The sequence below is a fragment of the Gossypium arboreum genome, chromosome 8 (assembly GCF_025698485.1).
Source record: "Gossypium arboreum isolate Shixiya-1 chromosome 8, ASM2569848v2, whole genome shotgun sequence".
Lineage (NCBI taxonomy): Eukaryota > Viridiplantae > Streptophyta > Magnoliopsida > Malvales > Malvaceae > Gossypium > Gossypium arboreum.
This window is the reverse complement of record NC_069077.1, coordinates 71,677,436-71,701,352: the sequence shown is the minus strand read 5'-3', so window position 1 is coordinate 71,701,352 and position 23,917 is coordinate 71,677,436. Positions and strand designations below refer to the sequence as shown.

Genomic DNA, 23,917 nt, shown 5'->3' with positions numbered 1-23,917 from the left:
TGGCTAACATGAACATCAAGTTAGCAACCAAAACATGCATGAATCTCATGACACAACCTCATACATACCTTAATCTTGATGCAAGTTTAGCCAAATCTCCTTCTAGATCTCTTCTAAACAAAGAAAATAAAGCAAAAATCTCTTCTTCCTCTTAAGAATTTCGGCCAAAGGAAGGAGGGGAAAAGATGAACAAATTTTTTTGTTTTTCTTTATCACCTACACGGCAATGGGGGGGGGATGCTACACTCACACACATTTTTTTTTTGTTTCTCTTCCCACATTTTAATTATTAATCATTTCTCTCATGCTCCATTAACAAAACATGTTTTAACATGTTTTCTTTGCCCATAAACCATGTCATGGCCGGCCACCACCTATAAAAAGGGGGAATTTGACATGCAAGTCCATTGTTTTGCATGCATGCTTTAATTAGTCATCACACATTTCCCCATCATACTTTCAAAGTTTACTACTAGGTCCTTTCTAGTGAAATTCACATTTATAGCTCTAAATCAAAACATCAAAAATGTCACACATGAATACACACATATTATAGGCATCAAAATAAATTTTAGATTATTTTTTTATGCCTCGGTTTTGTGGTCCCGAAACCACGTTCCGACTAGGGTCAATTTTGGGCTGTCACAACTCTCCCCCACTTAAGAAATTTTCGTCCCCGAAAATCTTACCGGTAAATAGGTTTGGGTATCGCTCTTTCATAGAATTCTCGGTTTCCCAAGTAGCTTCTTCTATCCCGTGTTTGAGCCATAACACTTTCACTAGCGGAACCCGCTTGTTTCGCAACTCTTTCACTTCACGTGATAGGATACGAATCGGTTCTTCCTCATAACTCATATTGGCTTGAATTTCAACCTTCGATGGACTAATCACGTGCGATGGATCAGATCTATAGCGTTGAAGCATCGAAACATGAAAGACATCGTGAATCTTTTCGAGTTCAGGGGGCAAAATCAGACGATATGCCACTGGACCGACTCGCTCGGATATCTCATATGGCCCAATGAACCTCGGGCTCAACTTGCCCTTACGGCCGAATTTGAGTATCTTTTTCCAAGGTGAAACCTTGAGAAACACTTTATCTCCCACCTGATGCTCGATGTCTTTACGCTTCAGATCCGCGTACGACTTCTGACGATCGGAGGCTATCTTCAGACTTTCACGGATTACTTTCACTTTCTGTTCAGCATCTCTAATCAAATCCACCCTGAAAATTTTGCTTTCACCGAGCTCACCCAAAACAATGGTGTACGGCATTTACGACCGTACAAAGCCTCGTAAGGTGCCATCTTAATACTTGATTGAAAGTCGTTGTTGTGGCGAATTCAATCAAAGGCAAATACCGTTCCCATGAACCATCGAACTCGAGGATGCAACATCTCAACATATCCTCGAGTATCCGAATTATCCGCCGGATTGACCATCGGTTGGGGGTGAAAGGCGGTGCTGAAATGCAACTTGGTACCCAAAGCTTCTTGCAACTTTTTCCAAAATCGCGAGGTAAATCTCGGATCTCTATCCGACACGATGGAAATAGGCACCCCGTGTAATCTCACAATCTGAGAAACGTACAGTTCGGCTAGTTTGTCCATTGAAAAGTCCGTACGTACGGGGACAAAGCGAGCCGACTTAGTCAATCTATCTACAACGACCCAAATCGCATCCTTCTTACTCACCGACGAAGGCGGTCCGGATCGAAGTCCATTGTGACTCGATCCCATTTCCACTCGGTATCGTGATCGGTGAAGTAATCCTGAAGGCACTTGATGTTCCGCTTTTACTTGTTGACATATTAAACACCTCGAAACAAAGTCGGAGATGTCTCGTTTCATACCATGCCACCAAAATCGACGTTTCAAATCGTTGTACATCTTCGTACTCCCCGGGTGGATCGCCATTCGGCTACAATGGGCTTCGTTCAGTATTATCGAAATAAGTTCCGAATTCTTTGGAACACACAGACGACTCCTGAACCTCAAACAATCGTCATCATCAATCTGAAACTCCGATTCCCTGTTCGGAACACACTCAGCCCGTTTTGCAACCAACTCATCGTCGACCTTCTGAGCTTCACAAATTTGATGTATCAATAATGGTTTGGCTTTCAATTCAGCTACTAACACGTTGTCGGATCGAACGGACAAGTGCACATTCATTGCTCGTAAAGCGAATAATGATTTACGACTCAAGGCATCCGCAACAACATTCGCCTTTCCCGGGTGATAGTCAATGACCAGCTCATAATCCTTTAACAGCTCGAGCCAACGTCTTTGTCGCAGATTTAAGTCTCTTTGAGTCATCAAATATTTGAGACTTTTGTGATCCGAATACACATGGCACTTCTCACCAAATAAGTAATGTCGCCAAATCTTTAAGGCGAATACGATAGCAGCCAATTCGAGATCATGGGTCGGATAATTTTTCTCATGTGGCTTTAATTACCTCGACGCATAGGCCACAACTCGACCTTCTTGCATCAATACACAACCTAACCCAAGTAGGGAGGCGTCACTATAAATGACAAACTCTTTGCCAGATTCGGGTTGCACTAGAATTGGGGCTTTAGTCAAATAAGTTTTCAGTTGATCGAAACTTTTCTGACATTTCTCCGTCCATTCGAACTTAACATCCTTTTGGAGTAGCTTCGTCATTGGCGTGGCTATCGTTGAGAAACCTTTTACAAATCGTCGGTAATAACCGGCAAGCCCCAAAAAGCTCCGAACCTCGGTAATATTTCTCGGAGGCTTCCAATTAAGTATGGCTGAAATTTTGTTCGGGTCAACTCGAATACCCGATGCAGATATCACATGCCCCAAGAAGCTAACCTCTCTTAACCAGAACTCACACTTGCTGAACTTAGCATATAATTGCTTATCCCGTAAAATTTGCAGCACTAACCTCAGGTGTTCAACGCATGTTCGGTCTCATTTCTTGAATAGACCAAGATGTCATCAATGAACACGACCACGAACCGATCCAAATATGGTATGAAGATCCGATTCATTAAATCCATAAATACCGCGGGGGCATTAGTAAGCCCAAACGGCATCACTGGGAACTCATAGTGACCATATCTCGCTCAAGGCGATTGGGTACGTCCAATCTCGAATTCGCAATTGATAATATCCCGATCTCAAATCTATTTTCGAGAACACCGAGGCTCCTTCAGTTGATCGAACAAGTCATCGATACGTGGTAACGGATATTTTTCTTTATCGTCGCTTTATTAAGTCGACGATAGTCAATCTGCAACCTCATGGTTCCATCCTTCTTTTTCACAAACAACACTGGCGCACCCCAAGGCGAAAAACTCGGGCGAGCAAAACCTCTATCCACCAATTCTTGCAACTGAGCTTTCAACTCCTTTAATTCCGTTGGTGCCATACGATACGGAGCTATCGAAATTGGAGTGGTACCAGGTACCAATTCGATGCCAAATTCTATTTCCCGAACAGGTGGTAAACCCGGCAATTCTTCAGGGAAAACATCCGGGTATTCACAAACCACTGGCATAGATTCGGGTTTCTTTTCTGACTCCTTGTCATCGAGCACATATGCAAAGTACGCTTCGCACCCTTTTCTTACATATTTCTGGGCCAACATTGCTGATATTACAGCTGGCAACCCCTTTAAGTCCGTAGACTCAACCCGAATTATCTCGTTATTCGCGCACCTCAAATCGATGGTCTTGCTTTTGCAATTTACAACCGTATCGTGCATGGTCAACCAATCCAAACCAAGAATAACTTCGAATTCATCGAACGGCAAAAGCATCAAGTCCGCCGGAAAACAAGAACCTCGGAATACTAGGGGACTTTTCTTGCACACTTTGTTGACAAGCACGTAATGACCCAAGGGGTTTGACACCCGAATTACAAACTCAGTAGACTCAATAGGGAAAGTCTTACTAGATGCTAAGGTTTCACATATATAAGAATGAGTAGAACCAGGGTCAATCAAAGCAATCACATTAGTATCGAAAAGAGTGAAAGTACCAGTAATAACATCTGGTGAGGCAGCATCCTCGCGTGCGCGTATGGCATAAGTCCTAGCAGGAGCACGAGCCTCGGGTCTTGTTGTAGCATCTCTCGACCCTCTCTGACCGCCACTAGCATTGCCCACATTTCTGGATGGCCTACCTCGAGCAGTGGTAGCACCCGGGTTTCCACTTTGACTTACATTTTGTTCAAACAACCTCGGGCAGTCCTTGACAAAGTGGTCGGCCGATCCACACTTATAGCAAGAGCGATCACGGAACCTACAGCTCCCCGAATGCCATTTACCATAATACAGACACTCCGCTCTCTCTCGGCGATCATTTCCACCACTGGCGATCGAAGTGACTCGTGTGGTCACAGGGGGTCGACCGCGATCTCGTCTAGAAAAGCCCGAAGCGCCTCTAGACCGGCTCACATCATCTTGAAATCTCTTGATGCCTATTGAAGAGACTTTCTCGAGACCTTTTCAAATTCTCCGGTTCCCACATCAACTTTTGTTTCTCCTTTCTAAGCTCTTGACTTTACAAGCTCGCTCAACAAGTACTACGAACTCTCGTATTTCGAGAATGCCAACGAACATCCTTATATCATCATTCAGCCCATCCTCGAGCGTTTACACATATAGATTCGGACGAAATGCATTCTCGGCGTACCAGCTAAGCCTCACAAATTTTCGTTCATAGTCGATGGCGACATAGAGCCTTGCTTAAGGTCAAGAAATTCCTTCGCTTTTGGTCGATGAATCTCGGATCGATATACTTCTTTCGAACTCGGTTTGAAAGAACTCCCAAGTCACTTGCTCTCTAGGCACCACAAGTCGAGTACTCCACCAATAGTAGGCGGAATCGCGTAGCAAGGAGATGGTACACTTTAAGCACTCATCGGGTATACAAGATAGCTCATCGAGCACCCGGATAGTGTTGTCCAACCAAAATTCAGCTTGCTCGGTATCGTCATCATCCGTAGCTTTAAATTCAGTGGCCCCATGTTTTTGAATCCTGTCATTGGGGGCTTACTTGACCTTATTTGGTCGATTCTGGAGGTATTGTAGGTCTTGAGGGGTTGCATTTGTCGGGAATGGAGGTTGTGGAACAGTAGTGTTAGTTCGAATGTATTGGTTAAACCAATCATTCATCACACTATAAAAGGCTTGCCTAGCCTCATCATTCAGATTGCTGGCCATAGGTTGAGAGTCCGCGGCGCTGTCCCTTGCGCGGAGCAGCGCCACACTCTCCACATCATCAGCTATTGCTCGGTTGGGATCGGGATCCATTGCTATAAACAAACACAAAGTCAAATTGTCAGAAATCACCACACTATCGATTCATCATTTAATGGCATGTATAGCTAGACCCCAAACATATCACGGTAGTCCTAGAATCGACTAAACCGTAGCTCTGATACCAATAAAATTGTAACACCCCGAACCCGAGACCGTTGCCGGTGTCGGACACGAGGAGTTAACAAGCCAAAACCACTTATGGCACCGACCAATTTGACATTCCAGGCAAGCTGGAAAACTGCGTTGCTGTTTTCTTAAAAAGCATATCTCGAGTTTCACAACTCGGAAACTGATTCCGTAAATTTTCCCTGAATTTAGACTCATATATCCATCCATGGATTTATTTCTAGAATTTTTGGTCGGGCCAATTGGTACAGTTTATTAGTTAAAGTCACCCATGTTACAGGGGTCGACTACACTGACCTTCGCGCGTTACAACTTGAATATCTCTCTGTACAGGGTTTCAATACTGATGCCGTTTGTTTCTAATGAAACTAGACTCAAAAAGAATCTTCACATATTAGGCATGACTTCTAATTCATTCTGGATAATTTATGGTAAATTTTAAAAGTCGCGACAGGGGACCCAGAAACCGTTCTGGCCCTGTCTCACGATAACTTTAATATCTCTTAACACGTAACTCCTATGACCGTTTCGTTTCTTCCATATGAAAGTAGACTCATCAAGGTTCATTTACATAATTCTTTCACTATTTAATACCATCCCTAAAATTTTTGGTGATTTTCACATTCCCGTCACTGCAGCTGGCAGCACCTGTTTTAAGGTAGGTCTTACCTATTTTGTAGTCTCCATGAACCAACTAGTCTTGCCATACATAGGTTCACCTATGATCATTTTAGCCATTCAATGGCTGATCATGTGACCAACACTCCCATTTCCAATCCATAATCACATCATGAAACCATATATATATATACAAATCACAAATGGTCTAAGTTCGTACTTTACTTCTACGGGCCATTTTCGCATGGCCGTACACATGTACATCACAACACATTTGAACCAACAAGGGTAGTCCTATACATGCCGTTTCAAAGTTCAACCAAAATTATACCAAAATGGAGGCTTTGATAGTGTGGATGACTTCGACTTCAATGATCCCGTATCCGATCGCTAACGAACAAAATCTATAAAGCGAGAGCCAAAGCAACGGGTAAGCATTTTTATGCTTAGTAAGTCTCAAGCAATAAAATCAGCTTTAACTAAAGCATTACATTCACATAGCCAAATGAATCATTTCATTAATACACATTCACATAATCATACTTACTTCACACTTCATCATTGTATACTTTCACAAGATATCAACCAATTCAATAGCTGAAAATTCGTTAGTCGATTGAACGAATGTTACTCAAACATATCGACTTTTCCAATGCACATGTAAACATACCTTATCCTTTGGGCTTTTCGAGCGTACTAATTAAATTTATTACAGCAACCAACGCTCACCTTCAGCCCAAGCTTCTTGAATACAACCGGATATAACCACATGCACGTATGTCTTGGTCTTAGCCGGATAGAACGACTTGCACAAATGCCTTCGGTATTAGCTTTGGATTTAACAACTTGCACGAATGCCTTGGTCTTAGCCCAGATTTAGTCACTAGCATAATTGCCTTGGTCTTAACCGGATTTAACTACTAGCATAAATGTCTTGGGACTTAGCCCGGATATCATTTAATTGCTCATGCACACACATACATCAATAGTCATTACACATCCATGTTTCGTTTTCGTTACTAAGGCTCAAACACAAACATATCACTAGCATAATCGCCTTCGGGACTTAGCCCGGGTATCATTCAAATACTCATACACACATAAATCAATAATCATTACACATCCATATTTCATTTCACATAATTGAGTAGGGTCATTTCTTGAGGACTTACCTCGGATGTTGTCGAACGGCTTCAACGGCCATTCGATCACTTTTTCCTTCCCCTTATCCAATTGTGGCCCTCTAAGCTCTCGAGCTTTATGTTAACAAGTAAATTGATTTAGTCGTTTGAATATCAAAGGGAATCTAAGGTACTTAGCCCTTATAAGGCCAGCACACAATTATATTCACACACTTGAGCTCATTAATTATAACATAGCATCAAGCACTCATATGGCCGATTATACTTAGTCATACTTGCACCAAATCAACAATAATTTCAAGGTTTTTCATACTATACATGCACTAGGCCGAATGTACATGCAAATTTCACAACCATTCTTCAACAAATTTCTCCTTTAAAGAAACATATTTATCACTTTCTTCATAACCAAAACATCATGTGCAAACATATATACACATATAGGTGTAAGGTCAATTTCAAGGTATCCATAACCATCCAAAACACAAATTTTAACTAACATGCAAGAAGCATAAACCATGCTCATGAATGCATCATGGCGAATACATCACAATCATGCCCCTTTCAACTTCGGTCATGGTTAAACAAAAAAAAAAACCCAATGTCTTACTCAAGATTGCTACAAAGAAATTTCAAGAGTAGTCAATCCATCATTGCTTGCATCATTAGCAAGCTTCACATTTAGCATGCAATGGCTTTAACACAATAATAACCTTGGCCAAATACCATTTCCATGGCATAACAAGGATTTGAACCATGGCTAACATGAACATCAAGTTAGCAACCAAAACATGCATGAATCTCATGACACAACCTCATACATACCTTAATCTTGATGCAAGTTTAGCCAAATCTCCTTCTAGATCTCTTCTAAACAAAGAAAATGAAGCAAAAATCTCTTCTTCCTCTTAAGAATTTCGGCCAAAGGAAGGAGGGGAAAAGATGAACAAATTTTTTGTTTTTCTTTATCACCTACACGGCAATGGGGGATGCTACACTCACACACATTTTTTCTTGTTTCTCTTCCCACATTTTAATTATTAATCATTTCTCTCATGCTCCATTAACAAAACATGTTTCAACATGTTTTCTTTGCCCATAAACCATGTCATGGCCGTACCACCTATAAAAGGGGAATTTGACGTGCAAGTCCATTGTTTTGCATGCATGCTTTAATTAGTCATCACACATTTCCCCATCATACTTTCAAAGTTTACTACTAGGTCCTTTCTAGTGAAATTCACATTTATAGCTCTAAATCAAAACATCAAAAATGTCACACATGAATACACACATATTATAGGCATCAAAATAAATTTTAGATTATTTTTTTATGCCTCGGTTTTGTGGTCCCGAAACCACGTTCCGACTAGGGTCAATTTTGGGCTGTCACAGTGGGTGCACGAGCCTCGAATCTATAGTAGTGTCTTTTGTTCCCCTCTAACTGACACTCACATTACCTGAATTTCTGGGAGGTCTACCACGAGATACATTGCCACTCGGCCTTGGATTTTGTACCATTTCTTGCTCAACAGACTCTAGGCAATCACAGATAAAGTGATCTAGTGATCCACATTTGAAACAAGCCCGATTATACAGTCTACAATTGCCGGGATGTCTTTTACCACAATGTTTGCACTCAGGGCGATTAGATCTGACATTTCCAACACTAGCAACAGATGTAGCTGGAGCTCTGAAGCTTGAATGTGATCTAGCACGATCCCTACTCAAATGCCCCACATTAGCCTTTGAACGGCTAAAATAATCTCGAAACTTCTTTGATACAGATTGAAATGACTTATTTGATGATCTCTTTCGCACTTCTTTATCTTCTGAATCAGCTTTTCTTTTGTTTTTTCTGAGTTCTTTAACTTTACATGCTCGTTCAACAAGCACAATGAATTCTTTGATCTTAAGAATACCGACTAACAAACGAATATCTTCATTCAACCTATCTTCAAATCTCTTGCACATAATAGCTTCAGTTGAAACACATTCTTGATCATATTGACTTAATCTCACAAATTCTCGCTCGTATTCTGTAACAGACGTACAACCTTGTTAAAGCTCAAGAAACTCTTTACGTTTCTAGTCGATAAATCTCTGACTGATATAGTTCTTTCAAAATTTAGCTCGAAAGAAATCCTAGGTGACTCGCTCTCTCAGAACCACTGATATCAAAGTCTTCCACCAGTAATACGCCGTATCTCTCAGAAGTGAAACGACACATTTTATGCATTCATCGGAATTCAATGATAATTCATCAAATACTCGTATCAAATTTTCTAACTAGAACTCGATTCTTTCGGCATGATCATTTGTCATGGCACGAAATTCTTCAGCTCTATATTTTCTAATCTTATCAATCGGAGCTTAATCAACTGATTCAGATTAGCTTGTGACAAGTAGGAACTTGAGAAGGATTGACCGAGGTTGGGGGTTGTTGAATAGCTGGATTAGTTCTAATGTATTGACTATACCAATCATTCATCATTTGATGGAAGGCTTGTCTAGCCTCTCCATCATGGCTACTCATAGCCGCTCTAGAATCGGATGGCACTATCCCTTGCGCAAAAGAAGGTGCATTACTTTCGACATCCTCAGCTATGGCTCGTTCAGGATCCATTTGCTATATAAAAACACATTTTCATTGTCAGGATTCATCACACTATCGCAGATCATAAATATGACATGAATAGCTAGACTTACATTAGTCCTAGAATTGACTAAATTGTAGCTCTGATACCAACCAAATGTAACACCCCTAACTTGTATCCGTCACCGAACTAGAGTTAAAGGCGTTACCGGACAATTGAAAACATTTTACAAACAATTCAAATACATTACCCACCATCATAATCAAACATGATCATAATGTCCCTTATATAGGTCATCAAGACCTTAAACATGCAATATAAAGGGGTCGAGACTAAATTGAGCACATACAAAATTTTTCGAAACTAAAACATTTTTCAAAGTTGTACAGGACACACGCCCGTGTAAACAGGCCGTGTGCCTCACACGGCTTTAGACACGTCCGTGTGTCTAGGTCATGTCAAAATAGGGCATACATACTGACTTATCCACACAGCCACAAGACACGCCCGTGTGCCAAGCCGTGTGAAAATTAGGGAGGCTACTAACTTGGATCACACGGCCAGTCACACGCCCGTGTGTCTAGCCCGTAGTAGAAATTGACTTGGCCAACGACCTAGCACACGCCCGTGTGTGCGACCGTACAGTCTGCCCAGACTCATTTCGAAATGGCCCTCGAGCAACATGGCTGAGACACACGACCGTGTCTCTACCCATGTGAGCAAAAATAGGCCATTTATAAGGCCAACTTTCAACCCATTAAGGGTCCTCCCTACAATCATCAAATAGGCACAAATTGCACATCAAATTCCAACCAATTCATAACCAAAACATACTCCATTTATGCCAATACATTATCAACAAATTCCATTCTCAATTCATCAACCAAATCATATCAAATCTAAACCAAAATCATACCAAAGCATATGTTTCAATTCTTCAAATTTACATCATACAATCTCATAACCAAACTTACAATTTTCTCAAATAAATATATATCAAAACTTACCAAAATTGACCATTTCATTTGGTCATTCATAAGCATATCACATATCATATACCAAAAATCAAACATAAGATCAACTAAACCAATCCATATCACATGGCTAAATATATACAACTCAAAACATAATCAAAGTACTTCTAGCCTATACATGCCATACTTTAATATATATATTTTCAGAAGGTACCAAATTAAGGTTTGATAGTGTGGTGACAATCCTCGATGATCCCCGAGCTCCCGATAGCTACGATATCTATAAAATAATGCAAACACACACAAAGTAAGCTTTCAAAAGCTTAGTAAGCCATATACAAATAAACTTATCATTTAAATCATATAATCATCATCAATTTGCATATAATTCATAGACAAATACTATCACAAACCTCAATGTTCATATATATTTCATATATTCCAAATTCTTTAGCACATATATTATATTTTCTTATGCTTTTATCACATATCATCAATTGATCACTAAAGTACATTTACTTACCTTTTTACATCAAATATGAGACCCATTCAAAATGTACCTGAATCGGATACATGTTCATGTTATAATTCATTTTCTCGGAATATTTTTTGAACCGTTCAGAATCATAAGGATACGCAAATAGCTCGGAAAGCTTGTACAATGCCAACGTCCCAGACGTGGTCTTACAGGTAATCAAATATCGATGCCACTGTCCTAGACAGGGTCTTACACGAAATCAAGTATGATGCTACCATCCCAAACGTGGTCTTACACGTAAATCATAAGTCAATGCCAACGTCCCAGACATGGTCTTACACGATAACACATATCGGATCCTATGTCATGACATATGTATCCTAACTATTCCTAAGGTTCGTACTGGGCTTTTTGGACGTCGAAACTTTGTCGATACTTTAATAGATGTCTCATATTCAAAGTATATAGCCATTCATCATTGTTCAATAACATATAAGCATAAATAAACCATTTCAAATACATTTATTTGTATATAGACTTACCTCGTACGGATTCGGATAGACAGAATCGGCTACTCGACGACTTTCGACTTTCCCCAATCTAATTCCGTTTTCTTTAATTCTTGATCTATATAAATTAAAATTTAACTCTCTTTAATTCACCAAATCACCCAAATCAATCCATAACCACACATTTAGGGCATTTTACAAATTAGCCCTCACATTTTCACATTTTGAAAATTTAGTCCCTAATAAAAAAAATCACAAAATACACAAAATTTGCATATACCCAAGTTAGGCCGAATTCTCATAGCTTTTATATGAGCCTATATGTTTCGTTTATTTCACATTTTAGTCCCTCAATTTACAAATTGCATGATTTAGTCCAAATTACTCAAACTCATAAAAAATTCAAAGACAAAATATACTAACCCAACACATATCTTTAATTTACCAACATTAAACTTCTTAAAGCTCATAGTTTCATCAATATCTCAACTCAAAATCATCAACAAAATCAGAAATTGAGACATGGACTTGATAGGATACTAAGCAACGATCACAAAAACGTAGAAATTATCAAAAACCGAACAAAAACATATACCTAAATAGCCAAGATGAGTATCGAAACCCTAGCACGCTTTTTGTTTTCTTTTTCTTTGAATTTTTAGCAAAAAAAGGATGATAATGGCTAAATTTTATGTTTGTTTTATCTTTTATTAATTTAAATACTAATTTACTTATATTACCTTAATTATAAAACATGAAATCCATTTAATTCATGTCCATAATAGTCCACTTACCATGCAATTGGCATAATAACAACATAAAGACCTCACATTTAATAATACAAATCAATTAAGCACTTTAACAAGCAGCAGGCAACTTTTACATTTTATGTGATTAGGTCCTTTTATCAAATTGAGCACACAAACGATTAAATTTTTATACGAAACTTTCACACATGCTAATTCACATATCATAAGCACGAAAAATAATTTTAAAATATTTTTCTGACTCGAATTTGTGGTCCCAAAACCATTATTTCAACTAGGGTCTGAATCGGACTATTACAGTATTTATTATGTTTTATTATTTATTTATTCTGAATTTTGGATATATTTTAAGCCTTTTAAATTATTTTGGAGTTTTATATTTATTACTCGAATAATAAAGTTTAGTTTAAAATTACTTCTTGTTTGGATTAATTAGAATTTCATTATACTTTAAAGTTTTATTTTAATGAAATTAGCTTGGAACACCCCAAACCCGGCTTAGATGTTATGGCCGAATTCGGAGATGTCACAAAGAATGGGTTTAGCAAACAGAGTCGTTTCGTAAAGTCATCTCATTTTATTAACTCATATACCTTATAAACATTTTCAAAAATGTTAATTAATTGGTTTATTTGTCAAAATTTATTTTACAGCAGAAGTTTAACAAACCCGTTTCATTTTAGAAATCTGATTCGTATTTTTAAAAAAATCTCTTTTTGCGTGAAAGTCATCGATCTCATAAAATATATTATCAAAGCATGCGGATTATCAACAAACCAAAAACCAACCGTTAAAAAACTTAATAAAGTCTAGAGAGTCCCAGAAATTAAAAACACTCGAATGAAAACCAAAATCATAAATAAAGCCATAAATTGCCAAGTTTAAACTGTTTACGACCGAGTGGTCACCGCTGAGTCTCTGCCGCACCAATCTGCCTAAGTCTAAGGATATCTTGAACAGAACAGACAAACAGATGTGAGTTTCCATAAACTCAGTGCGTAACCCAATAGAATTAGACATGTAAAACATACAGAATCATACACATAGTCAAATACAGTCTCAGATTCAAATAGAAAAAACAAATATGCAAAATCCTACCTGCATCCTCTACAAACCAACTCCGACCATCCTATCACTTCCTCCACATATACCAATCCCACCCAAAAATAGTTCCAGAAATCAGATACAAAATTTACAGATTAGACATGTTCAAGATGGTTATATATAGATATCAGATATACATATAACCGATTAGACAGACATGCTTAATAGAGTCCTCCTCAGAGCATATTATCAAATTACTAGTTCACTTAAACTTGGGTTTGGTTAGCCTTTACCGGCCCTACGGTAGGCCCCAGTCAATTGGAATGACCCGTGAATCCCTAGGGAAAATTTTAGAAAAATGGGCCCATATGCTTGTGTGAAATGCTCGTGTGGGCCCATACGCCCAACTTGGCCTAGCCCGTGTGGCTCACACGGCCATCACACGGCCGTGTCTTGCGTACGACCATGCCTTCATCGATCACACGGCTGTGTCTTGCACACGGAAAACCACACGGGCGACCAGACACCCGTGTGGTGTTGATAGAACAATTTTTTGACATTTGTCGAAGCCTCGTTTTCTGCATTTCGGGTACACACCTGGTACTTTTTTTATGGGAAAACAATCCCAAGCCTCTTGAAACCTAAAAATAGAATACTCAACAAGGAATTTAGAAGTCATTTCATGAACCCCACAAAGCTAAACTGAGTAAACGCACTCACTTACCGCCACCACACCCGTGAACTCGCACATTAGACCATTAAAAAGGAACTGTTGCTTCACCGAATTCTCCGATTATACGAACTAAAGATTCACAATGCCCAAAAGTGAGGATTAGCTCCAGAACAGAGTACGAAGGGAAGGGTTTAATTTCTGATAGACAGTAGATAAAACAAAAATAACGATAATGGGGATTTTGTTTGGAGGAAGAAGAACGTCAGAAACACAAAGAGAATTTTAGGAAAAATAAAATGAAAAAAAAAACTAATTAGATATCCCCCAACTTCCCACTAACACCTCAATCTCAACAACTTCATAATTTAAACTCTATCGAAACTCTCTCAGCCAACCGAGCAAAAATATAACATCTACGCTCATATAGGGATTTGAACACAAGACCTCTAACACACTAACCCCTTACCACTTGAACCAGCAGGCTCATTCTGATATGGATTAACAAACAATTTAATACAAGCCCATTCAATAAGAGTAAGGCTTGGATTAAGAAAAATAACAAAATTTAAGGCTTGGATTAAGAAAAATAACAAAATTTACCAAATGTGAGACTTTAACCCAAGACCTCACACACACACACACACCTAGAACACTTAACCAATGAAGTAGATACACAGTTGTGTTAGATGTTTACAAAAACATAAATAAATTATTCAAGGTGTTACAACTCTACCCCCTAAAAAAATTTTGACCTCGAAATTTACCTGATAAGAATAGATGAGGATACTGCTGACATATCGAGTCCTCAGGTTCCCACGTGGCTTCCTCAGTGCCATGATTCCACCATAGAACCTTCACTAATGGTATGAACTTCCTCCTCAGAACTTTAATATCACGATCTAGTGTCTGAACCAGCTCCACCTCAAAAGTTAGATCCGGTCTAACTTCGATCTCCTCAACAGAGACAACGTGAGATGGATCAAACCGATACTGCCTCAATATCGAGACTGTAACACCCCTTACTCGAGACCGTCATCGGAGTCGAGCACAAGGCGTTACCAGACTTATCTTACCTGTTCGGGGCATAAAAAATTTACTTTTAGAAAAATTTTGATTTGCTCACATTCATCCAATAAATCCATAAAAAAGACCCTCGAGGCCCTAAAACGTGCAATTTGAACAGTTCAAGACCAAACCGGGAACATTAAAAATTTTCCGATTACTTAACACAAATCAAAACAATTTATTTCACTATTCAAAATAAAACTGTCCATCTATGCAATAGTCCCTAAATTAATTATAACTCGAGTTACAAAACTCGAAATTTAAATCCATAAATTTTCCTTAAAACTAAACTCAAATATCTTCTTACCATAATATTTCCAGAATTTTTGATTTGGCCAATTAGTACAGTTTATTCATTAAAGTTTCCCCTATTTCACAGTTCAGCGGAGCTGACCTCTCTTCACTAAAAATCGATTATCTCATTATACAGAACTCAGATAATGTTTCTGTTTGATTCTAATGAAAATAGACTCACTAAGGAATCTAGACATATAAAATATGTTATAATTATTTTTGTAAAATATCTAGTGATTTTCCAAAGTTGGAACAGGGGATCACGAAGTTACTCTGAACTAGTCTTACAGAAATTTAAATATCTCAGAATATAGAATTCCTTTGCTTGCTCAGTTTCTTTATGGAAATAAACTCAATAAGCTTTAATTCTATATCCCATTCACCATTTAATTCCATTTCTACAATTTTTAGTGATTTTTTCCAAAAACAAGTCACTACTGTTGTTTCCTAACTGTTCCATGGCCAACTTTTACTCTTTCATAATTTCTTTGCATCAAACGTCATTTAGGCATACATAATTCCAAAACATGTTCTTATTTAGCTAATCATAAGCTAATCATTACCAAGTATTCACATGCCATTATTTAATCATATCATAAGGACATACATACACAATAGCCAAGTCCCTATACATGCCATAACTTAAAGTATTTCTAGTCACAAAATACCAAGATAGCTCGTTGATAGTGTGAGGCGATCTTCGACATCCTTATGATTTTCTGAGTTGGCTTTGTGATACTATAAAAAGAGAGAAAAGAAAGGGAGAAAGGATGAGGCTTAGTAAGTTTTCATGTAAATAAATAACAACATTCTAAATGAATTATCAAGATAACCTTAACCTTTCGAACATGGACTTATCTTACCTTCCCTTTGGTACACTCTTTGAATTTTTCGTTGAACCATTTGGAATACTAAGGATACACGGGTACCTTTCTTTTTAAAACTTACCATTTCCACGTCTTGACATAGTCTTACGTGGTATCCTTGCCTTATGAACTCACCATTGCCATGCATTGGCATTGCCTTACATGGGATCTTTGCCTTATCGTAGTTTATCAATGCCATGTCTTGACATGGTCTTACACGATTTCATTGCCTTGTAGAACTTACTAATGCCATGCCTTGGCATGGTCTTACTTGGTATCCTTAAACCCTAATGTCATGACATTTGTATCCTACACATTCCTAAGGTTCAACCGGGACTTTTAAGTATCATTTCTCCGTCAATTCTTGCTTGAATCATTAAGGAATAAATTTACAAAATAAATATATAGATGCTGAAAAATAACATCATTAATTATAAATAATAAAACATTGCATTTATTTACCACAAACTTACCTCGATACAAAATACGATCAAATATTTTGATTTAGTCCTCAACCTTTTTCTTTCCTCAGTCTAACCCCGAATTTCGTTCTTCTTGATCTATAATATAAAATTGAACTTATTTAATATTCAAATTTATCAAAACAGTCCTTAACTCTAACTTTAGCAAAATTATGATTTTGACCCTAAACTTTTGCATATTTACACTTTTTCCCCAAGGCTCAAAAATGAAACTTTATCCCTAATTCTTATGTTTTATGACATGCTGATCATTTATTTACCTACGGAAACATCAAATTCCCACTCTAACATGTACTTATGACCATTAGGTATTTTTACCGATTATGTCATTTTACTTGTTTTCGCTTAAAATCGCTTAGCTCAAGTCGTTTAACATAATTTCAAGCTTCATATTCTACCATAAAACATCAAAATAAACATGTTTCACCTATGGGTATTTTTTCAAATATGAACCCTAAGTTAAATTATTGCTAGAATAAGCTAAATCAAGTTACCGGGACTTCAAAAATGTAAAGAACATTAAAAACGGGGCTTGGAATCACTTACTATGAAGCTTGGAAGCTTGAAAAAACCCTAGCTATGACAAACCCTTGAAATTTCAGCCTAATGAAGAAGATAGGCACATTTTTCCATCTTTTTCCCTTTTTTTAATCTTTTAATTACCAAATGACTAAAATACCCTTCATTAAAACTATAGTTATTTTTATCTATGTATGTCCATTTTTGTCCATGAAAACCTAATGGTCTAATTACCATATAAGGACCTCTACTTCAATTATACTCTTCAATTTAATCCTTTAGCATCTAAAACTCATATTTATCAACTTTTGCAATTAAGCCCTAGTAGGCAAATTAAGCATGCTATCTATAAAATTTTCCATCAAACTCTAACACATGCATCTAATCACTTGGTAAATTATGAAAATTAATCGAAATAAACTCTTCTATCTCAGATTCATGGTTTCGCAACCACTTTTCCTTTTAGGCCCTATTTTAGGATGTTACATTTCTCCCCCTTTAGGGATTTTTGTCCTTGAAAATCTTACCTGTGAAAAGATTTGGATACTGTTTTCGCATAACCTCTTCAGGCTCCCATGTAGCCTCGTCTACCCCATGCCTATTCCATAATACTTCCACAAGTGTAATACTTTTGTTCCTTAGTTGCTTGACCTCACGAGCTAAAATCTTTACCGGTTCTTCACCATAAGTCATATCTTGCTAAATATCAACCTCTGTCTGTGAAATCACATGTGAAGGATCAGAACGGTAACGACGTAACATGGACACATGGAACACATCATGAATCGTCTCTAACTGTGGAGGAAAAGCTAACCGATATGCTAATGGTCCAACTCTTTCAATCACCCAAACGGTCTAATAAAACGTGGACTTAGTTTGCCTTTCTTGCCAAATCTAAAGACTTTCTCCCACGGGGATACTTTCAAGAACACTTTGTCACCAACTTGATACTCAATCTCTTTTCTTTTCAAGTCTGCTGATAAACCGTAATTTATCTTTTCAAGTCTGTTGATAAACCGTAATTTTTACATATTTCTATCCCATGCTTAGCATATTTTATGGATGATTTTTCCTTTAAATTGGTGAATTCGATGCTCCTAATGCCTTAATTTCATATTTTATACTTAGGTGAGCATAAGAGAGTGAAAGGAACAAGAAACGGGCCAAAAACGGAGAAAATGGGCCAACATACGAAATTAACACGGCCTGGATCTCCTCTCACAGTAGACCACACGGCCGTGTCAATTTGGCAGAATCGAAGCACAACTCACACGGGTGGACCACACGCCCGTGCCTCTTTAACATGCTTGACCACGACCTGAAGTAATCGCACATGGGCCTGTTACACAGGCGTGTCCCTATCGAGCCCAAGTTCAGTCCAATTCGGAAAAGTCCAATTTTGAGGGTTCTTAGGCATTCCAAAGCCTATAAATACACCCTAAAGGAGGAGGGAAAGGGAGACAAAGAGAGAAGGGAGCAAGGAATTGCTTAAGGAAAGCCAATCGATCCATCTCAGAAGCGGGATTCATCATCAAGACTAAAGATCTCCCTTCAATTTCCTTTCAAGAGTTTTGGGTTTTTCTTTATGTTTTGTATTCATTATTCTTCTGAGATGTTTACCTTTTTAGTTATGAACTAAAACCCCTAAATACCTAAGGGGAATGAAGCCTAAGATAGATCTTTTTATTATTATCATCTGAATTGTATGATAAATATTTGACTTGTTCTTAATTATGTGTTCTTAACTCTTGTTTTGATATTCCAGGATATTGATTCAAGTTAAGCTCTTATTCAGAGGAGGAATAGACCCTGTCTAAGAGTACATTTGTCATAATTAAGCGGAGTTAATTGCGCGCCTAGAGATAGGATGACAAGATTTTGCCAGATTAGGGTGAAACCTAATAAGGGGATCCATAGATCAAGTTAATGCAACCCTTGGGAGTTAATTAGAAAGAGATTTCAATTATTCAACCTAGGGTTAGACGTTGTTAGTCTCGAGAGAGATAATAATATAACTTAGGAATTTCTACGGATCAAGTCAAATGAATAAATCGTCCGATTCAGAGTCAAATAACAAGTGAAGTCTAGGTGAATTTTTCCTTAGATATTGTCTTAATTCAATCTTTTTTCCAAAAGTAATTCCCCAATTCTATTTTCTGTGAATTCTTAGTTTAGTTAATTAGTTAGTTAAAACAAACCCCATTATTCTTAGGCTAGATAATAAAAAGATAGTTATTACTAGTACTTTTAGTTCCTTTGGGTTCGACAATCCGGTCTTGCTAAAGCTATACTACTGTTCGATAGGTACACTTGCCTTCATCGTGATAATAGTTAGTTTCAAGAATGATTCCTTATAAATATTTAAAACCTGTCACGAATATCACGCATCAAGTTTTTTGCGCCATTGTCGGGGAACTAAGATATTAGGAACACTCGATTTTTATTACTTTAGCAATTTATTTTTACTGCAATTTAAATTTATTTCTAATTTTTATTACTAATTCTTCTTTTTCCCTTTTTCTAATAGGTTCTTATAGTTTATGACTAGAAGAAACCCGTCAGGACCATTACTTTTTGATAGTAAGATCGATCGCACAGTTCACAGAAACCAAATAGAAATAAGGCGAAGCTTACGTTACACAGAAGAGCAAAAGGAAGATAATTCAACCACTACGGAGGAGATGGCTGAGAACCAAGAAAATCTGCTACCTCCTGTGATTACTGTTGATCAAAATCCTACTCCACTCACTATGTATGATTATGCTAAACCTTCTTTAACAGGAACTGAATCGAGCATAGTTAGACCTGCAATAGCTACAAATACTTTTGAACGGAAACCTAACACAATTCAAATGATACAGCAATTTGTTCAGTTTGATGGTTTGCAGGACGAAGATCCCAACGGTTACTTGGAAAACTTTTTGGAACTATGCGATACATTTAAAATTAATGGCGTGTTTGATGATGCGATACGTCTTCAGTTGTTTCCCTTTTCATTATGGAACAAAGATAAATAGTGGTTGAACTCGTTACCACGAAGGTCAATTACTACTTGGGAACAAATGGCCGAAAAGTTTTTACTAAAATATTTTCCCCCAGCTAAAACGGCTAAATTACATAAGGATATCTCTTCTTTTGTGCAGATGGATTTAGAAACACTCTACGATGCATGGGAGAGATACAATGACCTTTTATGAAGATGCGCTCAACATGGGTTACCACTCTGGCTATAGGTTCAAACCTTTCATAATGGTCTGAATCCTTCGACTTGACAAATGGTTGACGCAGCTTCTGGCGGAACAATCAATAATAAAACACCTGAAGAAACTTATGAGTTTATAGAGGAGATGTCACTGAATAAGTATCAGTGGCAAGTCATGAGGAAGAAGCCAACTAAAATAGCCAATGTTTATAACATCGATTCAGTCACCAAGCTCTCTAATCAGGTAGAACTCTTGAGTAAGAAAATTGATGGTTTTCTTAGTTCTTCACAGGTTCACCCAGTAATGCAGAGCGAAGCAAGTGGAGGTGGATCAAGCAATTCAGAATACCAACCTTATGGCCACAAAATGGATAATGAGCAGTTAAATTACATAGGTAATAATCCTCGATCTCAAAATAATCCATATAGTAACACTTACAATGCAGGTTGGAGGAACCACCCAAATTTCTCATGGGGAGGCCAAGGAAATCAGAGACCACCTCCAGGCTACCAACAACCACCCTACCAACAGGAAAAGAAGCTGAACCTTGAAGAGATGCTCTTAAAGTTTATATCAGTGTCAGAAACTCATTTTTAGAATACTGAGATAGCACTTAAGAATCAACAAGCATCGATCCAAGGGCTCGAAACTTAGATCGGATAGCTTGCCAAATTGATTTCTGAATGACCACAAGGTATCTTACCAAGCAACACAGAATCTAACCCAAGGGAGCAACTTAACGCGATTACTAGTCAAGATGAAGAAGGGTTAGTCACACCTGTACCAGAACCAAGGCAAGAAACTGAGATAAACAAAGGTAAAGGTGAGGTCGACCACAATGAGTAGAAACCTGCAAGTACAAAATACTAACCTCGTGTGCCATACCCCAATGTGACAAGGAAAAATAGCTCAGATGAACAATTTGGTAAATTCCTTAAACTTTTAAAGAAACTACATATTAACTTATCGTTTATTGAAGCACTTTCGCATATGCCAAATGCAGTCAAATTTTTAAAAGAACTTTTAGAAAATAAACGAAAGTTAGATGAAAGGTCGCATGTGGAACTGAACGCGGTTTGCTCAGCCATTCTTCAGAATAAGCTACCCAACAAATTGAATGACCCAGGGAGTTTTACAATTCGTTGCTTAATTGGTAGTTTAAATGTTAATAATGCATTAGCTGATTTAGGGGCTAGTATTAACGTCATGCCTTACAAATTGTTTAAACAACTAGGTCTTGGGAAACCCAAACAGACTAGGATGAACATTCAATTAGCAGATAAAACTATAAGATTTCCTAGGGGTATTATTGAAGATGTGCTAGTTAAAATAGATAAATTTATATTTCCCGTTGACTTTGTTGTTCTAGACATAGAGGAGGATAGCAACACTCTTTTGGTTTTAGGAAATCCCTTTTTAGCAACTGCTAGAATGATTATTGATGTTGGCAAAGGCGACCTCACACTTCGTGTGGGAGACGAAACAATCACCCTTCAAGCTCGTAATTCGGACAACACATTGAAAATTGAAGGTGATTGTCTAAACCATTCTACTAAAACTGACAATATGGTGCAACCTACTTTGCAGGAAATTAGTTTGAAGGAAGTACATGAACCATTTTCAAGCAATAGTAGAGGACTTATTCATGAAGAATGAAGGCTACAAATCGAGGAGCTGGATGAATGGCGTACACATAAATCGAGAACACATAATGAACCAAAACTACGCCACAATAAGCTCAATACCTTTCCAAATCAACTTAAGGCTGAAGATAAAGTTTTATTTGATGCCACAGATCCTCACATTGTCACTGCCAAACCGAATGAAGAAATTCCTCTTACGCTACTTAGCATTTTTCCATTCAGTATAGTCGAGGTAAGCCATCCCAAGTTTGGCACTTTTAAGGTAAACAATACCCGCCTAAAACCTTATTTTGATGAGATTCACAGCAGGAATGAGGAGTATAAACTCCTCGAACCACCATGACCATTCAATGGAAAGGTAAGTCAAGCTTAGACTATAAATAAGTGCTTCTCGGGAGGCAACCCGAGCACTAACTATATTAACTTCTTTAAATTTTAGTGTTTAACACCTAACTTACTAGCGGAGCTCTTGAATACAGGTTTCCCACACAGACACGGCCTAGCACACGAGCGTGCCTTAGGCCATGTAGAAATAGGGCAAAGATTTTCCCCAACATGGGCTACGATAAATAGCCATGGTAGAGCGACATGGTCGTGGGAGAACTTGCCAAAACAACACGGGCGTGCGACATGCCCGTACCTTGAAATCGTGGCTGAACCTGTCAGATTAACACAGGTGTGCGACATGCCCATGCCAAGCAACTGTGGAAAAAACTGCCACAACAACACAGGCGTGGCCCTTAATACACAAACGTGGGATAGCGAACGAAGACAGACATGGCCGTGCGCACTAACACGCCCAAGGTACATGGGCGTGGGGAAATTGTCAAACGCACCCAAATTCAAAATTTGTGAATCAAACGGGCAAAAATTGGGGAACACGGGCGTGTTCCCTGGCCGTGTGTCCCAAAATCTATCAAATACCCCCACGTCACAAAGACCCACCGTCTCAGCCACCACCACCCTCTCATCCAGTTCTTGCGGCGGCTTCATATACTGACATCTCTGAGTGCCTCACTCGATTCGAGCAGCAGTGTTTTCAACAATTTGATAACATTGATGCTACTCTACAGCAGATTTGTCAGCACTTCCACATCTCATCGCCACTACCACCTCGCGAACCATCCAGCTATGATGATGTTTAATTTTATTTTATTTTATTTTTATTTTTATTTTTTTTATGTTTTTATTAATTTCACCTTTAACTTTTAAATGTTATTTCCTTTTTGTTACTATTTTAGGTTTTATAAACAAATCTCAGTTAATTCCTTATGAGTAATTATGTGACAGCCCAAAATTGACCCTAGTCGGAATGTGGTTTCGGGACCACAAAACCGAGGCATAAAAATAATTTAAAATTTATTTTGATGCCTATAATATGTGTGTGCTCATGTGTGACATTTTTTGATGATTGATTTAGTGTTATAAAGGTGAATTCCACTAGAAAGGACTTAGTAGTGAACTTTGAAAGTACGATAGGGAAATGTGTGATGACTAATTAAAGCATGCATGCAAAACAATGGACTTGCATGTCAAATTCCCCCTTTTATAGGTGGTGTACGGCCATGACATGGTTTATGGGCAAAGAAAACATGTTGAAACATGTTTTGTTAATGGAG

At 38.1% G+C, this 23,917-nt stretch overlaps 1 non-coding gene across 1 annotated transcript; it reads right to left on the bottom strand.

The window, feature by feature from the left end:
• Positions 1–20,563: 20,563 nt before the first annotated feature.
• LOC128279801 (small nucleolar RNA R71) lies at positions 20,564–20,669 on the bottom strand. The gene has a single exon (XR_008269996.1). It is a non-coding gene; the product is annotated as a small nucleolar RNA R71 (small nucleolar RNA).
• Positions 20,670–23,917: the final 3,248 nt, after the last annotated feature.